The sequence below is a fragment of the Odocoileus virginianus genome, chromosome 22 (assembly GCF_023699985.2).
Source record: "Odocoileus virginianus isolate 20LAN1187 ecotype Illinois chromosome 22, Ovbor_1.2, whole genome shotgun sequence".
In the NCBI taxonomy this organism is placed as follows: domain Eukaryota; kingdom Metazoa; phylum Chordata; class Mammalia; order Artiodactyla; family Cervidae; genus Odocoileus; species Odocoileus virginianus.
Window position 1 is genome coordinate 9195635 of NC_069695.1, and position 22018 is coordinate 9217652.

Genomic DNA, 22018 nt, shown 5'->3' on the forward strand with positions numbered 1-22018 from the left:
CGGGATGCTAATTATAGCCAGGCCCATCTCTGCACTTCCTTTCTCAGAGGCCTGGAGCCCGGCTGCGCGTGGCTTCGCTGCACCTGTGTTGGTTACAGCGGTTTCCGGTGCCGCGCGGCGCGGAGCTGGTTAAAAGTCAGCGGTGCCCTGGGCTCGTCTCACACGGCTGCTCCCCCGGGTCCGCTTCCCCTTCCCCCTCGGGCTCTCCTCTCTCCCTTTCTGCTTTCTTCCCCGGCCCCACACTCCTCCTTTTTCCACTCTTCCCCTCCTACAAATTTCTGTCTCCCTTCCCTTCACCTCACACCTGGAAGCATCAGCTCTGGTTGTAATATTTTACAGTGGGAGGCAGCTGACCTCTACTCTCAGAATCGTGTTTTGTTTCAAGAAAGAGATTACGCACCTGGTGTGTGCCCCAGACACTGTGCACGTCTACACAGGGTGTGTGTGTGTGTGTGTGTGTGTGTGTGTGTGTGTGGCTGTCCCCAAACTCTGCTAAAGGGGCATGGTCCCCTTTAAATTTCACTTCCCCCCAGTCACTTTTACTCTCGTGTCCAGAATCCTTCAAAATGGACCACACCTCTTTTCTCCTGCCTTCCAGAACAGCCTCTCAAAGCGCAGCTCTGGCCGGTGGGTTGCATATCCTGCCCTCTCCCCTTCTCAGGGACTGTGCTGCTAGTTAGCGGCTATCCCTCCTGAGTCTTCAGTCTCTTCTCGATTCTTCCTGTCAACCGAAGAACGTGCCTTAGGGTTTTTTTTTTTTTTTTCACTGAACAAAGCAGAACACCCTGAACCCCACAGTTGCCTTGAGCTTCCAGCCCCATCACTGCTACACGTCACAGAAAACCCAAGAGAGCCGTCTATACTGGCTCCGTTTGCTCACCTCCCACTGGCCCATGCACCCATTCCTTTGGGGTTTCCACGCCTTTCACCACACTGCAACAGCCTGGGCCACATCCCAAGTGATCTCCACAACGCCGGTTCCGGTGGCCCCTTCTCTGTCCTCGTCGTACTCAGTTCTCTCAGCAGTACTTCACTACTGCAGATGCACCATGTGATGTTGCAGATCTGCATCTGTTCGATGCAGATGTTCACTTCTCCCACCAAAACCTCTTTTCTCTTAAATTCCATGAGCACAGATGCCGGGCTCCTTGTCTACCCAGTTGCCAAATACATAAACCTCTCACAGCCCAGTCCCTTATTTCTTCTCTTTCTCTTTTAAGGGGATCTCATCTGTTCTCATGTTTTTAAGTACATTTTATACCAGCTTTTGAATGTGTATCTATAACTCCAATCTTGTCCATATCCAATAGGCATCTCAGAAGTATCACATCTAAATTGTGATTGTCAAAACTCATTTCTAGGTCTCTTCTTCCACCAGGGTCCACCCCATCAGGAAATTGCAGCTCCACTCACCCTGTTACCTAAAGCACCAACCTGTGCCTTCTTTTCTTTCACTCCACCCATCAAGTTCTCTTTGTTCAGCCTCCAATATACAGTCCAAATCTCCTCTCCAATTCCACAAACTCTACTCTAGCCTAAGCTGCCTTCTTTCCATTAAGACACTGAAATGAATGTTCTCTTACTCTACATCATTCCATCTTGCCAGCATCTAGGCCATTCTTCATATAGCAAAGCATAAGGATCCTTGTAACACACTTGTCTAAGGATGTTACCTCTTGTAACAACCTTCCAGGGGCTTCCTATTGTTCCTGGAACAGTATCTGACACATAGTAAGAGTTCAATAAATAATTGTTGGGTGAATGAGTAAATGAATTCTCAGCCGGGTTCATGTGACCAAGGCACAAGAATGAATGATCTTAAGTTGCTGAGGGAAATTGCTTGTGTTGTTCTTTGCACATTGTTTAGTTTTGATCATTGTCTGATGGATGAATAACAGTTGCCACTTATTAAATGTGTCTAGTACTAAACTATGAAGTTGGGTCTATCCATCTTCCCTATTTACATGACAACACAGCTAGTGAGTGCCTGAGATGGGTTTATTTTTTATTTATATTTTTGTATTGAAGTGTAGTTGATTCATAATGTTTCAGGTGTACACCACAGTGATTCAGTCAAATATATTCTTTTTTAGATTATTTTCCATTATAGGTTATTACAAGATATTGAATATAGTTCCCTGTGCTATATGGTAGGTCCTTGTTGTTTATTTTATATATAGTAGTATATTTATCTGTAAATCCAAAATTCCAAATTTATCCCTTCCCTACTCTTTCTCCTTTGGTACCCATAAGTTTATTTTCTATGTCTGTGAATCTATTTCTGTTTTGTAAAATAAGTTCATTTGTATCATTTTTGTAGATTCCATATATGTCATACCATATGATATTTGTCTTAGTCTGATTTACTTCTGTTGGTATTATAATCAATCTCTAGGACTACCCACGTTGCTGCAAATGACATTTTTTCATTCTTTTTATGACGGAGTTTTAGTCCGTTTTATATCTATACCACATCTTTATCCATTCATCTGTCAATGGACATAGGTTGCTGACATGTCTTGGCTATTGTAAATAGTGATGCTATGAACCTTAGAGTGCATGTATCTTTTCAAACCACAGATTTCATCTTTTCTAGATATATGCCCAGAAGTGGGATTGCTGGACCATATGGTGGCTCTATTTTTAGTTTTTTAAGGAACATTCGTATTGTTTTCCACAGTGGCTGCGGCAAATTGCATTCCCACCAACAGTATAGGATGTTCGTTTGCAGAGATGGGATTTAAGTTGGACTATCAGACTCCAAAGCTCACATTCTTTCCCTTTGTTCAGTCAATCATTCAACAAATGTTTGTGGAGGAAAAATTATAGACTTCCACCACAAATGTCAGTGGTGGACCTCTTCTTCAGGGGTCTTATTTTCAAAGACCATCCTCTCCCCAAAAAGGAATGAATAAATGAAAAGGACTAAACTCAACAGTATTTTTTAACTGAGGTATAGTTGATTTACAATATTATAAAAGTTTCAAGTGTACAACATAGTGATTCAGTTTTTTAAGATTATATTCCATTTATAGTTATTATAAAATATTGACTATATTCCCTGTGCTGTACCATATATCTTTTTGGCTTATTTGATACATAGTAGTTTGTATCTCTTAATTCCCTATTCACATCTTGCCCGTCTCCCAACGCTTCCCCCACTGGTAACCACTGGTTTGTTCTCTGTATCTGTGTGTCTGTTTCTTTTTTGTTATATGCACTACTTTATTATTTTAGATTCCTCATATAGTGATATAATGCAGTATTTGTCTTCCTCTGACTTTTTCACTAAACATAATACCCTCCAATTCCATCCATGTTGTTGCAAATGGCAGAATAGCATTCCACTGTGTGTGTGCATTATATATATATATATATATACACACACACACATACATACATATATATATACACACACATATATATATGCATGCACCACATTGTCTTTATCCATTCCCCTGTTGATGGACACTTAGGTTGCTTCCATATCTTGGTTATTGTAAATAGTGCTGCTGTGAACACTGGTTACGTGTCTTTCCAAATTAGTGCTTTTCTTTCCTTCAGATATACTCAGTAGAATTGCTGGGTCATACAGTAGCTCTATTTTTAGTTCTCTAAGGAATATCCATACAGTTTTCCACAGTGGCTGTACCAATTTACATTCCCCGCAACAGTTCAAGGACGCACTTTTCTCCACATCCTTGCCAACATTTGTTATTCGTTATTTGCCAATATTTATTTGGTTTTTATTTGATGTTTTACTTGGTATTTATTTGATGTTACCCATTCTGACAGGTGTGAAGTGATACCTCCTTGTGGTTTTGTTGATTAGTGGTGCTGAGCATCTTTTCATGTGCTTGTTGGCTATCTGTATGCCTTCTCTGGAAAAACAACTACTCAGGTCTTCCATCGACTTCTTTTTTAGCACCAAAAACACTTTATATTGGGGTATAACCAATTAACAATGTTCTATCTACTTTTATACTGGGTTGTTTGTGGGGTTTTTTGACATTGAACTATTTATATGAACTATTTATATATTTTACCCCTTATATATTTACCCCTTTATATGTTTTACCCCTTATATATTTACCCCTTATATATTTACCCCTTTATATATTTTACCCCTTATATATTTACCCCTTATATATTTACCCCTTATATATTTTACCCCTTATATATTTACCCCTTATATATTTTACCCCTTATATATTTACCCTTTATATATTTACCCCTTATATATTTTACCCCTTATATATTTACCCCTTATATATTTTACCCCTTATATATTTACCCCTTATTGTTTGTGGCATTTGCAAATATTTTCTCCCATTCAGTAGGTTCTGTTTTCATTCTGTGGATAGCTTCTTTTGATATGCAAAAGCTTTTAAGTTTAACTAGGCCCCATTTGTTTATTTTTACTTCTGTTTCCTTTGACTTAGGAGACAAATTCAGAAAAAATATTGCTATGATTTATATCAGAGTATTCTGCCTGTGGTTTCTTCTAGAAGCTTTATTGTTTCTGGTCTTACATGTAGGTAGATCTTTAATCCATTTTGAGTTTATTTTTGTATATGGTGTTAGAAAATATTCTAATTTCATTCTTTTACCTGTATCTGTCCAGTTTTCCCATCACCTCTTATTAAAGAGGCTACCTTTCCTCCATTGTGCATTTTTGCCTCCTTTCTTATGAATTAATTGACCACAAGTACCTACTGAAAGGATGTGTCATCACTGCCCAAGACAGCATTGGTGATCTTGGCTTATAACCAGGGGCTGTCTTAAACCCTAAGGAGAACAGTCAAACCCCAAGGTCTGAGAAAATCCCACTGGTCCCGCCTTGTCTGGCTGGAGCTTAGCCTTCTCATCATGACTCACCTGTTTGCAAAGGGCCTTTTCAGCAACACCGGGAAGGGCGGCTGAAGTGCCCGAGCACCCAGCCTGTGCTGTGTCTCCAAGTGAGGCTTCAGGCGCGGCATTTGACTGGGGCCTCAGTGAGTGGATCAGAGTCAGACACAGAGGCAGGGGGACGTTATTCCAGGTGACAGGAAGTGAGAACTATGATCTTTTGGGGGTGATAAGATGAGGAAGAACAATGAGGGGAAATTTGTAAAAGGTACATGAGGTGTTGGACGTAAGGTGTTCTCCTAAACTATAAAGCTCTGTACCAGTCACAGGGATTACTGTCATTGCTTAAATTAAACCCTGAAACTCACTCCCCCGCATTCATATCTGTTTCCTCAGTGACCCACTCTCCCCGAAAGCAATTATATCAGGAGGAAGAGCACTTCACCTCCTGGTTCCCCCAACAGCATGTTTCCTGAAGGACTTATTTCTTTTGTTTTTGTTTTTCATTGAAGCAAAATTCACATAACATAAAATTGATCTTTTAAAGTGGACCTTTCATTGGCATTTAGTACATGCACAGTGTTCTGCAACCATCACCTCTATGTAGTTCCAAAATATTGTTATCTCTTCAAAATAAACCCCCGAGCTCATTACATCATTACTGCCTGTTTATCACTCTCCCAGCCATGGCATCCATGGAAAATCTGCTCTCTCTCTGTTTTTCTCTTCTGTATATTTCATATATAAATGGAATTATATAGTATGTGACCTTCCTTGGAGAAGGAAATGGCAGCCCATTCCAGTACACTTGCCTGGGAAATCCCATGGACAGAGAAGTGTGGAGGGCAAGAGTCCATGGGGTTGCAAAAAAACCAGACATGACTTAGTGACTAAACAACAGCATGGCATCCTATATTCCTGTAAACGAAAACAAAATATTGTAAAAATAACAATTCTTCAAAGTTTTTTGTAAAGCTTAATACAATTTCAATTAAAAGTCCGATGACATAGTGCTGGAGCTCAAAAGCATGTTTCTGAAATTAATATGAAATTAAAAATAAACTGGAGAGACTTCCCTTGTGGTCCAGTGGCTAAGACTCCGAGCTCCCAATACAGGAGGCCGGGGTTCAATCTCTGGTCATGGAACCAGATCCCACATACATACCAGACCTGGCACAGACAAATAAATGAATATTTTTTTAAAAAATAAACTGGAAAAACTATGAACAAAAAAGAATATATGACCTTTGGGATCTGGTTTCTTTCTCTTAGCATCATGTTTCATAGTTTATCTATGTTATAGCGGGTATCAGAATTTCATTCCTTTTTCTGGCTGAATAACATTCCATCATATGGATATATCACAGTTTGTTTAATGATGCATCTATGATGAACATTTGGATTGTTTCTATCTATTAGCTGTTGTAAACAATGCCACTGTAAATAGTACAGATATCTCTTTTAATTCCTGTTTTCAATTCTTGCAGTATACTCTTAAGAGTGGGATTGCTGGGCCATATGGTAACTCCCTAACTTTTTGAGGACCTGAAGGAGTTTACTGATTCTATAGCAAAGAGAACTAGGAGCACAGGATCAGGTTGCTGGGATGAATGAGAAGAGACAAGTCCTGAAGCCCTGGTTAGATAGAAGGTGGGGCTGTCCTGAGTGGAGCCCCAAGGCATGGGAAAAAAGGAGGCAGGTATCCTAAAGGCCGCTAAGGAGAGAGAATCAACACAAAATGTGCATGCAAAGCATAGAGGAGATGTTCAATAAGAATGTGAATGAACTGAAGCTCGATGAGTAGGAAGTAGGGGCAAGGTGTGCCCTAGCTCCATAAAAAAGTTTCCTTGAGCTATGATGAGGTCTTTCAAGCTGGGAACTCTAGTTCAGAGCTAGATAAGACACTCAGGCCCCTTTGTTTGGCACTGAATAGAGTTTCAGGTTTTGGTAACGTCATACCATTAATTCTCTTGCGTGCTCAGTTGCTGTTGTGTCCAACTCTTTGTGACCCTATGGGCTGTAGCCCGCAAGGCTCCTCTGTCCATGGGATTCTCCAGGCAAGAATACTGGAGTGGATTTCCATCTTATTCTCTAAGGGATCTTCGCAACCCAGGGATTGAACCCACGTCTCCTACGTGTCCTGCATGGACAGGTGAATTCTTTACCACTGAGGCACCTGGGAAGCCTATTAACCCTCTTATAGTCATTAAACTGTTCACGTATATTTGCCTTCCCATCTTTCTAATTTTTCAAAGATCTGGGACCCTGACTAATTTTTATTTGCTTATTTTTTCACTTAGGAAATACCTTCTATTCTATCTAATAGAGTGCCTCCACAAGGCAGGTCCTTAAAAAGGCAAGTTTCTTGCTTGTTTTTTTAAATCCCACATATAATATGTAGCTGTTTAACACCAAGGCTACAACACTACTGTCAAATTCAGTTTTCTGCCACTTAACTAACTGCATGACTTGCCCTCGATATTTTTGTTAAAAGCTGCAAGATTATTCCTCATAGACATTTATCAAGAAACTTCACCCTTATTGGGGGCAGTCTGTTGTCAGTGAGCATCCCCATGTACTCAGAGGGAAGATGGAAATGACAACTGAGATAGTTGGGGCAAACTGCAGTTATCTTTTATTTTGCACGCATGGGATTTATGCCTGAAAACCGCAGATTTCTGCCTTCATCCTCCACTTGCATAGGTAGGCGGCAGGAGATAGTGGAAAGAGGCCTGAAAAACACAGACTTAAGTTTGATGTTCTTGGGATAAATCCAAGTAATCATATGCTACTAGCTTTTTAATATCACATGAAAATGACAAAAATTTATAAACTATTATTGATGTGGTAGATCATTAAATAGGTCTACACACTCCAAGATTAAAAGTTGAGGACAAATGGGACTTAGAGCAAGCATTTCCCAAGAAGTGGTGTAAACTGAAAATACAGGTGGGAAAATGAACAAAATGTTAAGACTTCATCAATAACCCACCCACTGTGAGTTATTTAGAGTCCCATTCAGCAGTTGGGTATGGGGACACTCCTAACCTTTGAGTCAAAGCCTGAAGGCCAACCACTTCTTACCACGTTGCTTCACTCCAGGTCCCCACGGAACAGAAATCTGAACCAAGGTGGAACACAGGGAATATTCTTGGATATGTCCAGGGCAGAAGTTCATCCATCCCAGATACATGCCTTCGTGCCTTTAGAGAGAGCAGGAGCTTGACCATCTGTGATAATTATTACAGAGTGAAATGGAATATTATCCTCATTTCCATGTGAGTGAGTGAAGAGTGTGTGTGTGCGTGTGTCTGTGTGTATGTGTGTGATGAATAGGGATGTAAGTGCATCTCTTACACTGTGAACATTGATAAAATTACAAATGCACACACTCATTGACCCAGTGATGCCAGTTTAGAACCTGATCCTCCAGTGGACACTCACATGCATGAAATAATGCAAGAACACAATAATTCACTGCAATAATGTTTGCAAAAATGGAAACACATATACGCTCCTCACTAACGGACTGGTCTTTGGTTTAGACCATAAGCCAAGATGTGCCAGCCAAAGTCCCCACTCCTTAGTCCAAAACCAGAGACTCTCACCATCTATCAGCCCAACCTCCATCTCATCTCCCAACCTTCTCCATAGAAACATCACCTCCACCTGAATGCTGAGTCCTGGAAGACTGAGACCCCAGGCAGCCCTCTATGTATTCAAGTGACACAGGGGTTAGCACATAGCCAGCCTCACAGATTGATCAATAATGATCTGTGGGTGAATGGATGCCTGAAGGACCAGTCCTGATGCCCTGAATTCATCAAGTCCTTTCTCCTTGCTATTCCCACTGCCCCAGTTCAGTGACTTTTTCCCCAAGCCAGCATGCTTCATTCTCATTCCTATTCCCAGAGCAGTTTACCCCCATCTCCTCCGCAGGGTTGTTCCTCTCCAGACACCATCTACATAACCACTAGCCTCTCAAATGATGAAATCTTTGAAAGTGAAAGCTACTTCATGTTCCTATCACCAAAGCCTGTCATGGTTCTTGACACATGTGAGGTACTTAATAAAGACTTGTTGTTAGTACATTGCAAAGTAAAAAGAAAGAACTTGGAGAAACTTCACTCATCCTCTCCTATTAGCTCAGGAATCTGAATCAGCCTTCCAACTCACTTAATTGCTACCTCGAACATCCAGAGATCCCGGCGTTTAGGACTAAGATAAAGAAGCAAAAATATTTTAATGGGGTGCAGGATGCATGGAGTCACTTAATGGTTTCCAAAAGTTACTTATTCTTTGAGATGGACCAGAATTTATAGCTTTTCTTATCAGGAGAGCTTCCCACAGTTCTTATGGAGATGTGACTTTCACCACTCCCTAAGCCACAGAATCCCCCATACGAAAACTTATCAAGGCAGGAAATCCAGGCCAAATAAAAAATTCAGCCTTGTGCTGGACAGGCCTGAAGGTGTGACAGCTGCCCCCGGTTACCATCACCACCGCGATCCAACAATGAGCTCTTGCTGCCCTCTTCTAGTTGGTGAGGAAGGTCCTTCAAGAGGCAGAGGCTGATGATAAAAAGCCCTAGGCTGGGCAGGGACACTGATGATGCTGGAACCATTTTCAGCAGCAATCAACTTCCTCACCAGGTGAACATGAGAAACCTGGTCTATTGAGGAGCAGACCTGCTTGACTGACGAGTGGCAGCCATTTCACTGATTTATTTATGAAGGGCCCATACGAATGAACCTCCCAGAGCAGTGATTTACTAACTGCTAGCTACTCCAAGGTTGCAGTTTTAATGTTATCACTGCTCGCTCAGCCAGAGAGACAGGAAGGCTTCCCCATAACTCACAAAGCTCTCGGTCCCCAGAGAACCACCACCCTGTGATTTACAGCACCCTCACCCAAGAGGAAACCAAGGTGCGAGTCCAACAGGTTCATTGTTCATTCATTCATCCCCACCTTCGTTTGGGCAGCAAACCTCTATCGAGTGTTCACCACTGCCAAGCACTGTGCCAGCAATATGAGACCAACAAAAACCTAAGAGACACAACTGCTGCTTTCGAGTAGCTCCTGTTGTCCAGCAAGGAGGCTAAAACATGTATCTGATTAACCCTAATTGGTGGCAGTGCTACAGACTCCAAACGCTCTGCACGGTTTTAAAGAATATAAGGAAGACCGGAGGATGCAGAGGTCTCTTACGACCCGGTCCATCTGTAGAAGTGTCATGAAAGAGATGGCATTTGGGCAAAGCTGGGAGGGAAACCGGTTTTTCCTGCAGAGTATCTTGGATGTTCACAGGATGGAGAACATAACTCAAGTAAGTCTAGTGACGTGATGAACAGCCTGCCAGGTTGGGATGGAGTGATCATGTCCCCCAGCAGTCACTTGTCGGCCTGTGATCTTGAGCAATGTTCTTTGGACATTCGTCTCCTCAACTGGAAAATGATATCAGACTACCTATTGGACCAGCCAGTTTGCATTCTGCATGATCCCTGGGTCTCCCAGAGTGAGAGGTGATGGCTTAGGGAGAAAGGACGGCAAAGAGTCAGCTAACTCTTCACTGCATGCTTTTCACCATTTATGAGCCAGCTTTCAGCAGTTCCATGTGTTGACACCCACACACAGAGGTGTGCCAGTCAGATATGAGAGGGGTGTCCGGGTGGAGCTGGCAGGAAGAGGATCGGCTTATTTAAGCAGGTTGTTAAATAACTTGGCCTTCCCTGGTGGCTCAGAGGGTAAAGTGTCTGCCTGCAATGCGGGAGACCTGGGTTCAATCCCTGGGTCGGGAAGATCCCCTGGAAAAGGAAATGGCAACCCACTCCAGTATCCTTGCCTGGATAATCCCACGGACAGAGGAGGCTGGTAGGCTACAGTCCACAGGGTCTCAAAGAGTTGGACTTGGCTGAGCAACTTCACTTTCACTTTCTTTCTTTAAATAATGTCTCAGGCTGGACATCTTGGAAAGGGTGAGATCTCAACTCCACGGTGCAGAGCAGGAGTGAAGGAGGGTTGAGAGGGCATTGCCTTGGTCTTCTCCTGCTCACCCTGACCTTACATGGCTGATTGTGTCCCGCGCAGGAGGGGGACAGACAAGCAGTAGCTACTATAGTTGCCCCCCGAGGGCTCCAGGGGAGGGGCATCTCCGAGAGAGCACAGTCCATAAATATGATCACAGGAAAGTGCTGGAGGGTAATAAGCGGGGAGAAGAAAGTTAGGGCTGAGCACCAGAGAAGAGGAGGCGCTGAAATAGTTACCTTTCTTCACAGAAAGGAGCAATATCCAGTAACTCCCCTCATGAAAGGTGCTCAAAACACCAGAAACTGGTGGCCACTTCTTTCTCTCTCTTTTTTAACAGCAGGATCTTATTTCTGGGTCTTCACATAATGTGCAAGCGACTTTATGACGATATCCTAGTGGTCCTCTACCGTAAACCCACCCACTTATCCACCTAAGTTAACTCCCAGACTCTGTTTGTCTGTGAAAGGCAGGGGATCACTCGTTACTGCCAAATCTGTCCCCAGACACTTGGGGAAGGAGGCAGCCGCAAATCCTAATGTGGACGAGTTCATCTATTAACCGCAAAGACAGATACAATTCACGATTCTGTGAAAGCTCTATCCATGGGCAGCAGTGGACCTAACCAGGAGTGTCTGTGTTTTGTAAAAGGTATGCAAATGACATTCATTTAAACAACATTAATTTGTGCAGAATTTAAGAGGAAAAATCCCAAATGAAAAGTATTTGGAAAGACGAGACGATGGAAAAGCTAGCAAGCAAATTCGGTTTCCTTGATACCTGGATGCAGGCAAATGACACTGTTTACCTTACATGGGTCTCTCTTGAACACATATTCATACTCAGGGATGTTTATTGCTCACTTGGCTTCAGACTTAGCCTGCAATCCTGTATCTGGTCAGTCCCTCCCAGGGACCACCTTCATTGGATCCAGCCTTCAGTCTTCAAGACGCTGTCTGTGCAACAGACACCTCTCATTTTTAAAGTGTTTAAATCCCCGGTGATATGCAATTTTCCATTCTGCCTTTCTCCTCTTAACATTACATTATAGTATTTTATAAGGGTCTTAGTCTTCCCCTTTTAAAAAATGACATAAGCGTTTTCATATGGATGTGCTACATGTACCAAACTGTTCCCTTTGATTAATCAATTATATGGCTTGCTCTTTTTCATCAAAAATAACAGACTGCACTGTGGAACTTTGGGTCTAAATGAGGGATCCCAGCATGGGAGGGAAATCTCCTGGTGCCTCCCACCTAGACATGAGCTCTTCTAATAGAACTAATAGCTAACATTTATTGAGCGCCTCCTAAGTACCACAGGAAGAATTCCCCAGAACTTCCATCCTTGAGCCTACTAAGCAAAATGATAAGGGTCAAGATCTTCCTTTTCATTTTCTTATCTGTCAACTTCTGTGTAAAGTGATGTCAGAAAGAGAAAGACAAACACCACATGATATCATTTATATGTGGGATCTAAAATATGACACAAATGAATCTATCTACGCACCAGAAACAGAATCACAGACGTAGAGAACAGACTGGTGATTGCCAAGGAAGAGGGGAGGGATGGAGTGCGAGGTTGGGGTTAAAGATGTAAGTTTTTATATAAAGGCTGGATGAGCACAAGGATCTACTGAATAGCACAGAGAACAATATCCAGTATCCTAGGATACACCACAGTGGAAAAGAAGTTTAAACAAAGAATGTTTATAAATACACACACACACACACACACACACACACACACACACACGTATGCATAACTGAATTACTTTGTTGAAGAGCAGTAATTACCACAACACTGTAATTTTTTAATAAATAAATAAAAACCTTTTTTATTTTTATAAATAAATAAAGTGGTTTCAGGGCCAAAAGTCTGAGGATGTGAGATGCTTGCTGTATTTCTTGATGCTTTCATCTCAGCTATACCATAACAATATTCAGGATGCCACCTATGGCTCATTACACGTGTACATGTTTTCTTCCTAGTCACAGCCTTGAAAACGTGAGAAAACTTCTTAAGACTGAACATTGGCAAAATGTGATCCTGCACTCTCAAAAGCAGGGAAGCACATGAAACTGCTGTGTGTAGATAGTGCTGACAGGCAGTCGAGATGAGCCAAGCGAAACAGCGGGACCCAGATAAGGAGAGGGGACCCAGATAAGGAGGGATCAGCAGAGAGCAGAGGATTCAAAAATGACCTCGGAGCAGCCCAAGAAGTTCCAGAGTTTCCTTCTTAACAGATGAAACTGGGAAGCACAGATTGAACTGCAAACAGGCAGATAAACGAGAAAGCTTTGGCAAAGACCAGGCAGCCGTCAAAGGCTTTGAACTGCTCACAGATGAAGTTCCAAACTCCTGAGCCGAGCACGCAAGTCTAGGGCGCCTCCACCCCTCCTCATGGGGCTTTTAGTGCAGCCCATGAGAGTTCCTGGCTTCCTTTCTGCCCTTCCCCACCTCCACCCCCACCCTGACCACCATGCTTCTGCTCACCTGGTTTCCTCCACCAGGAAGACCGCCCCCTTCTCCCTAGCATCTGGCTCAAATCTTGCCTCATCGATTAAACCCTGCGAGCCTGTTTCTAAAGTCACACTCTCCTCACTCATTCCCAAGCCCTCCTAACTGGAGCCACCCCCCAGACCCTGTCCCCCTCTGACCCCACGTTCGCCAGGTTCGGCCTCTTCGCCTGCTTTGTCTTCCTGCTCAGCGCTGTCTGCTCACAGCACAAGACCTGCCCATGGTCGTATCCCGATAAATGTTCACCTAATTTTCTTAGATCAAACCAAGGACCAAACGGCAGAACTATTCTTCTTAATCGAGGTGGATGTGGCATCACAGAACCTGAAGAATTTTGATTAGTTAAGAGAAAGGAGAGATATGATGAAGGGCAATAGAGACAAAATACAGGACCGCAGCCTAAACACACGGTGACTTTGTGAGAAAATGACTTCATGGAAGTCATCGCTTCACCAGGAACGGGAACTGGAGTTAGACAGACCACTCTGCACTCCCCAGCTTTCCCTGGGGTTCTCTCCCTGCCACGTCCCAGCCCAGCTTCTAAGCCCGATAACGGAAGACTGCCTAGAGCAGGCCTGCTGATGACTCTGAAATTTTCTGATAAGAACATTGCGGATGGAGATTACTCTTTCCTTCTTCTTTTCTTTCCCGTTTTTCTTCTACGTTTTGTTTCTGAGTTCACAGAGTGCATTCAGTCAGGAGAGTATATAAAGCCAAAATCATGTGAGCTGTGTCTCAAGCACGTATTTTTAACAGGATAAAGTGGCTCAGGGGGAGAGATAAGAGGCTGATATAACCTCAGAGCCCAGGGTGCTGACGGCTGCACCCAGTTCAGAAGTGTGACCCCCCCACACCCGTGTGTGTGCCTGGAGGTGACAGAGTATGCCGAGTGTGGGGTGGGAGGAGGGCTCCAGATCGCCCCCCACACCCGGTGGTGGTGGTACTGGTGGTTTGGTCGCTCAGCCGTGTCCAACTCTTTGCCACCCCACGGACTGTAAGCTGCCAAGCTCCTACATCCATGTGATTTCCCAGGCAAGAATACTGGAGTGGGTTGTCATTTCCTACACCGGGGGATCTTCCCAATCCAGAGTTTGAACCTGCGTCTCCGGCTTGACAGGCAGATACTTTACCACTGACCGTGGGAAGGTGGGAAGCCCCCCGCCTATGAGCCCTGCACTTTATAAAGGCAAAAAAAAAAAAAAAAAAAGGCCCAATGCTTACTCCTCCACCCACATCATTGACCTCATGCTCCCCCTCCTTCTGCAACACTTCTCAAGAAAGACCTGAAGTGCATTCACATTGCTGCCATCCCCTACCCACTGCACCCGTATAAACTTTGTTTCCCCCACTCAAACCTCCTGTCTAACCTCTTCCCGTCTCTAACCTTGTCCCACGACAATGGCCTTGCCTCCTCCTACATCCCTAAGATCAAGGGCATCAGGCAAAACTCCCTGAATTCCCTCCTCCAAAACCCCCAGGATCTATCTAGCCATCATTTCTGTAATCTTACAGAACCCTCCCAGAACAGACCTACTCCCTCCCTGCCATGTCCTCCACCTGCCTCTTATCTGTAGATGAACTTGAACCTCCTAGGCCTTCCCTGAGTCCCAGAGAATAAATTGAATCAGCAGAAGCAAAGGTAAACAGTCAAGCCAGACAAAGTAACAACAGGGGAGCCATTAAACAAGGCCAAGGACTTCTAGTTCCTTCTCAAGGGCTACAGATAATATTCTGAGCCATGTTCTTTGAGGTCTTTTGCAAATGCTGAAACCCCCACTGTACGCTGCCCCAGAGCACACACACCCCAGACAGGCTGAAACCAGAGGTTGACGATATTGACTCCCGATTACCTCATCACCAATCAATTAGGAGAATGTCCGTGAGTGGATCACACACCTCACAACCCTTCCCACTCACTCTGTCTTTAAAAATCTTGCCCTGACAGCCTTTGGGAAGTGTAGGCCTTTTAAAGCACTAGGACTTTAAAAGGACTCCTTGTGTGGCGCCTTCAATAAGCGCTGCACTTGCCTTCACCACACCCAGCATCAATAGATTGGCTTTCCTGCCCATGGGCAAGGGGACCCAAGTTTTGTTCAGCAGCATCTCCATCTCTTCATTGTTGGAGGAGGGAGCCTCAGGGTACATCCTCCCCCACCCCTACTTCCTCATTCTTCCCCTTCTCTTCCCATCATAACTCTCCCCCCACCCCTCCAGTTCTAACACCCCAAATCAAATTTTCCCATTTTTCTTTCTGTGCCTGCTTTGTTTTGTTTAATTGCATGATTCATTTAGACAGAGAATTCATTTGGATTGATCTATTTACAGTTTTTTCTATTTTTTATTTCCATTGGCCAAATATATTTCATGTGCATGTTCAACGTGTACTTGAATGTATCAGTAATTACAAATCAGTCAGAGCAAGGGGGAATTTTGGTCCATGCCAGCCCCACTTAAAAGAACCTTTTAAAGACTGTGATTAGGGAGGCGGGAGTGGGGATTGGGATGGGGAACACATGTAAATCCATGGCTGATTCATGTCAATGTATGGCAAAAACCACTACAATATTGTAAAGTAATTAGCCTCCAACTAATAAAAATAAATGACAAAAATAAATAAATAAAAAAGAAGGAGCAAAAAAAAAATAAAGACTGTGATCATTGCTATTTTAATAGAAAAAATAAAACTGTAACTCACTCTTTCCATGTGTCACCCATGTAATATTTTACAGTGTTCACCAGCATTGCCTCCATTTTATGAATAAATCCATCAAAACTGACCTAATGCTTTCAGATTTTCAGTATATTTTCATTGTTCTTTTCAAATTTATTATTTTCAGGGAGATAAATTTCACTTTCTACAACTTACTATGCACCCCAAATTTGCTTTGTCTTCTTTCACGTTGTAGAACAACCAGCACTTTTTTTTACTGTAAACCAAAACTGCTCTTTTTACCTCTTTTTAAACTTTCAGAGAATACTAAAACTTTCAATGAATTTCTTAAAGCAGTTTCCTTCAGTCTAAACCAAATAAGTCAAGTCTCATGTGTTCATCACCCCAAAATGTTACATTTTAAAATTGCAGTTTTCTTAATTGGCTTAAAAACAGTATGGCTTAGTTTCACTTGGTAAAGTTGACGTGGTTAAGCACATGCTTTTAATCAAGGAAGAAAAATACTTTAAGAACCTGCCAGTTTGAAAAGGCATGAAAATTTTTTAAGAAGCAAATACTAAAATCTACTTTACCATAAAAAAGAACAATTGGCAAGTTAAATGAACAAAGAATAAGAAATGAGCACTGAAAAACAAACTAAGATAAAATATTCCAGTTGACAAAATGGAAAATACATAAAGTTTTACAGTCCATTTTCCAAAGAAGCTATGTTTTCCAAAGAAGTTGGGTGAATTTTGAAACACTATGAACATGTATTCCATGTATAGTTTAAGTACCTATGTTAAAAATTTCAAAATTTGCATGCTATGTTTGTTAAAGAAACACTGAGAAAAACCTAGTATTTGCAAAGTTCTATGTTTAAGCAGATGGGCTTCCCTGGTGGCTCAAATGTAAAGAATCCACCTGCAGTGCAGAAGACCCAGGTTTGATCCCTAGGTCAGCAAGATCCCTTGGAGAAGGGAATGGCAGCCCATGCCAGTATTCTTGCCTGGAGAATCCCATGGACAGAGGAGCCCGGTGGGCTACAGTCCATGAGGTCATAAAAAGTCAGACATGGCTGAGCCCTAAGCATTCACACACGAGTTTAGGAAGGTAGTGTAAATGTCTTCATTAGTTGGTATTGTAAAGTCATGGTGAATCCAAAATTAGAAGAAAATCCATTTTGTAAGTATTTCATTTGCTTAAAAAGACCATACTTGCATGTTCTAAATGAACCGAAAAATTACACCTTAAAAATATTAATTTAACATTGTCTGTACACCTTTAGCTGCCATTAAAAAATGATAATAATTACAATAACAAAACCATAGACAATGCTAAGTCTCCCACACTGACATTACAGACACCAGGACCTTCAGCTCTAGGACAGGGCTGCTAACCTTGTATTCCCATTTTTAAGAAACCCTCCCTGCTCCAGCTCTTCTATTATCCACCATCCCCCATCCTTTACTGCTAATCATCTTGAAAGAACCTCCATTCATCATCCTCACATTCTCTGCTCTATTCTCTGATATTTTATTCTGCCTTACCTCCTCCAGTGAATATAAACTATCTTCTCAAAGGTTGTGAATTACTTAACATTAATTGCCAAAATCCAAAGCATCCTTCAAACACCTCTTTGCAACTTTAGAACAGAGCTGATCACTTTCTCCTAGAAATTCTCTCCCCACTGGGCTGTGAAAAGATCCCTGTCTCTTTCTTGTATTTGGACCCCTCTTCCTCCTTTAGAAACATTCCTGAATGATTGGCCTTCATCATCATCTCTTTCCTTCCTCTCTTCTCTATATGCAGTCTAGAGCCACACTGTTTCCAATGTCAACATGATAAAGTCATTTTCCAAATCTACACTAGTAACTTTTCCCTTGAGTTACAACCTCACATGTTAGTCTCTTCCTAGGAAATAATACAGCAACACTTTAGCCTCCATGTTTTCAACATTTTCATCTTAAACATGCTTCCTTGCATGGATTCTATGTTTCTATTAGTAGAATTCCTCCAGCCTCTCAGTTCTCAAGGCTCAAAATTTCAGAATCTTCCTTTACCCCTTCCTCCTGAGAGCATTTTAGTTATTGATTGGCATTTTCTTTAAAGTATCACTCAAAACAACCTCCAAATGTCCTTTTTCTGCTGCTGCTATCTTAGTCCCCACCTTCATTAATAAATACGCACTTTCATTGTTCCAATGGTCTTACCAGCCATTCCCCTGCTTCTGGGACCTTCTTTGTCTAAACCTAAGCACGTAGACCACACAGAGGTGTCATCTTTCCTGGCAATTCTAGGACTCTCTTAAAAACTTTATTAAGTCCAGATTGATTACTAAGTGGATTCCAAACTCCTAACCATGACATTCAAGTCTTTCAAAGTAAGGACTCGTTCTTTTCTTGCATACCTTAGGATTCAGCTGAAAGAAACACATGCAACATTCTCCTTTGTTGAAAGTGCCTTTCTCTCTTCCTCCCAAAGTCCTACTCATTCTTCAATTCCCATTCTCCTCCGTGAATCCCCTCTGTCCTGATTCCCCTTTATCTGAGTCCCTCTTATGACTCTCATTCATTTTAAAATTGTACACTAGGGACTCCCCTGGCGATCCAATGGTTAAGACTCTGTGCTTTCAACTCAGGGGGCACAGGTTTCAACCCTGGTCAGAGAACTAAGATTCCACATGCCGCATGGCCAAAAATAAAGAAATAAAATAAAATTGTACACTTGACTCTAAGTTTTCTCAGGAAAGAGTCTCTGTTAACAAGTCTATGAATCTGTTTACTCAGCAACTATTTAAGGAACACCTCTGTGGGGAAGGAAGTTTGGGTAGACAGAAAATTGTTTTGCAGGCAGGAGAGTGTTGATTTATGCAGGGAGAAGGGAGCCAACAAGACAATCTATTACAGGGGCATTTTACAAAGAGCCATGAACAACAGTGGACAAATGCAGTGAGGAAGGCAAATGGGGAGGGCAAGGAGAGCACCAAAGACTACTTTGTCAATTCACACACAAGATGATGAGGAATTGACTGTGTGAACCACAACGCAATACCATTTCATACCCATTAAGATGGCAGTGATATTTTAAAAACTGAAAATATTGAATATTGGTGGGGATGCTGAGAATTGCAACCCTAATGTATTGCTGGTGAGAACATAAACTGGTACAACCACTGTGGAAAATAGCTGGGTGGTTCTTCAAAAAGTTAAACACAATTTCCATATGACCCATCAATTCTTCTCCTAGATACACATGAAAAGAACTGAAAACGAGAACTCAGATACTTGTACATCAATGTTCACAGCAGCATTACTCACGATAACCAAATGGTGAAAAAAGACTTTCAAACTGTGATGCTGGAGAAGACTCTTGAGAGTCAGTCCCTTGGACTGCAAGGAGATCAAACCAGTCCATTCTAAAGGAAATCAACCCTAAATACTCATTGGAAGGACTGATGTGGAAGCTCCAGTGCTTTAGCCACCTGATGCAAAGAGCCGACTCATTAGAAAAGACCCTGATGCTGGGAAAGATTGAGGCCAAGAGGGGAAGAGGGTGACCGAGGATGGGATGGTTGGATGGCATCACTGACTCAATGGACATGAGTTTGAGCAAACTCAGGGAGATAGTGAAGGACAGGGAAGTCTGGCATGCTGAATTTCATGGAGTCTCAAGAGTTGGGCATGACTTTGGGAAGGAACAACAACAACATACAATGGAATGTAATTAAGCCACAAAGAAATTAAAATTTTGATGCATGTTACACCATAGATGAAGCTTAAAAGCCTTATGCTAAGCCAGATAAACCAGACACAAAAGACAAATATTTTAACATGATTCCACTTGTATAGGGGACCTAGAATAGGTAAATCCATAGAGACAGAAAATAAAATAGAAGTGACCAGGGCTGAAGGGAAGGGGGAAAGTGATATTATGGAATGAATGCAGAGTTTCAGTTTGGGGAGATGAAAAAGTTCTGGAAATGGATAGTGATGAATGTTGCACAATATTGTAAGTGTACTTGATACCACTGAATTTTACACCTAAAAATGATTAAAATGGTTAATTTTATGTTATGTATATTTTGCCACAATAAAGAATTTTGGCCCTTGTCTGACTCCTGGAAAGCAACACTTTGGGGGCTGGATATTCCAAAATCATAGAGGTAATTTCCCAGGAGCCAGAAAAAGGCCAGTTTTTTTGAAATGTGCAAGGTTTGGAAAACCCAGGCCTGCTGAGTTAATCCTTTACTGTTGGAAGCACAGGGAAAGTTAGATTTTTATCTAGATCTATGGCAAAAATTCAGGTGAGAGATCATAGTGTTTAGGGCCACTATTTGGGTTGGTGATGGTGAGAAGTGGACAGATCTTGGATATAGTTTGCTGGTGTAGGAGCAGGGCTTGCTACTGGACTGGATATGGACTGGGATAACTCCAAGCCTTTGGACCCAAGCAGTAAGGGACATGGGGAAGGCCAAGAAGGAGCAGATTTGGAGCAGCAGCAGGGCAAATGCAAGTTGAACTTGGACATATTCAGTTAGCATCATTTCACATGGCTACCCACGCCAGTATTCTTGTCTGGAGAACCCCATGGGCAGAGGGGCCTGGCAGGCTACAGTATGTGGGGTCACAAAGGGTCGGACACAACTGAGTGACTAACGCTTTTAACACTTTCACATCCCAATAGAGAAGGCCAGTCAGCAGTTGAATTTACAAGCGAGAAGAGGTTGGAGCTAGAGATAGATATATTGAGAGTCATCCATCCATGGGTTGAGTGAAGGGAATAACAGAAAATACCCAGGTAGTGGGTCCTGGGTGACATCAATGTTGAGAAAGGATAAGCAACAGAGACTTGGAAGGAGCTCCCAGTGATGGAGGAGGAAAACCAAGATTAAAGGCTGATCTGGAAGTGAAGGGAAGAGGTTTCCAACAAGCAAATGGTCAACTGGGGCAAATGCCTATTGGTAGGGCAAACAGAAGATCTTTGAGCCTATCATTGAATTTGGCAGTAAAATGTCACTGGAAACATTGGAAAGAGCAATTATAAGGGTAGTAGAGATAAAAATCTGTTTGGAGTTGGTTGAAGACAAAAATAAAGGCAGAGGTATGGACAATGACAATTGATAGCTCTTATCTTTGTCACCTAGAGAGCATATTAAAAAGCAGAGACATTGTCGACAAAGGTCTGTCTAGTCAAAGCTATGGTTTTTCCAGTAGTCACATATGGACGTGAGAGTTGGACCATAAAGAAAGCTGAGCACTGAAGAATTGATGCTTTTGAACTGTGGTGTTGGAGAAGACTCTTGAGAGTCCCCTGGACTGCAAGGAGATCCAACCAGTCCATCCTGAAGGAGATCAGCCCTGAATATTCATCGGAAGGACTGATGCTGAAGCTGAAACTCCAATTCTTCAGCCACCTGATACGAAGAACTGACTCATGGGAAAGGACCCTGATGCTGGGAAAGATTAAAGACAGGAGGAGAAGGGGATGACAGAGGATGAGGTGGTTGGATGGCATCACCAACTCCATGGACATGAGTTTGAGCAAGCTCTGGAAGTTGGTGATGGACAGGGAGGCCTGGTGTGCTGCAGTCCATGGGGTCGCAAAGAATCGAACATGATTGAGTGACTAAACTGAACTGATCCTGTCACGTTCTTCTCCAGCCATGTAGTGGCATGAGTCACTGCCCTAGCATGGACTTCTGTAAGCTCCAGCCTATGATGAGTGCTGTCTATACACACTGGCCTCTGCCATGGGTGAAACTCAGGAAGCCACACTTCCCGTCGTTGGTCTGCCCCTAATTTCCCCTAAGACCCCATGTAAACTACACTGTGTGTGTGCAACATCCTTCACTGAAGCATGTGAGTTAACCAACGAATAATTATTCCTGAGCATCAAACATGGCTATTCACAGAGTCCAAAGGGAAAAGGAAATAAAAATTAAAATCTCAATTAGGGATCCCCTTGTGAGCGCAT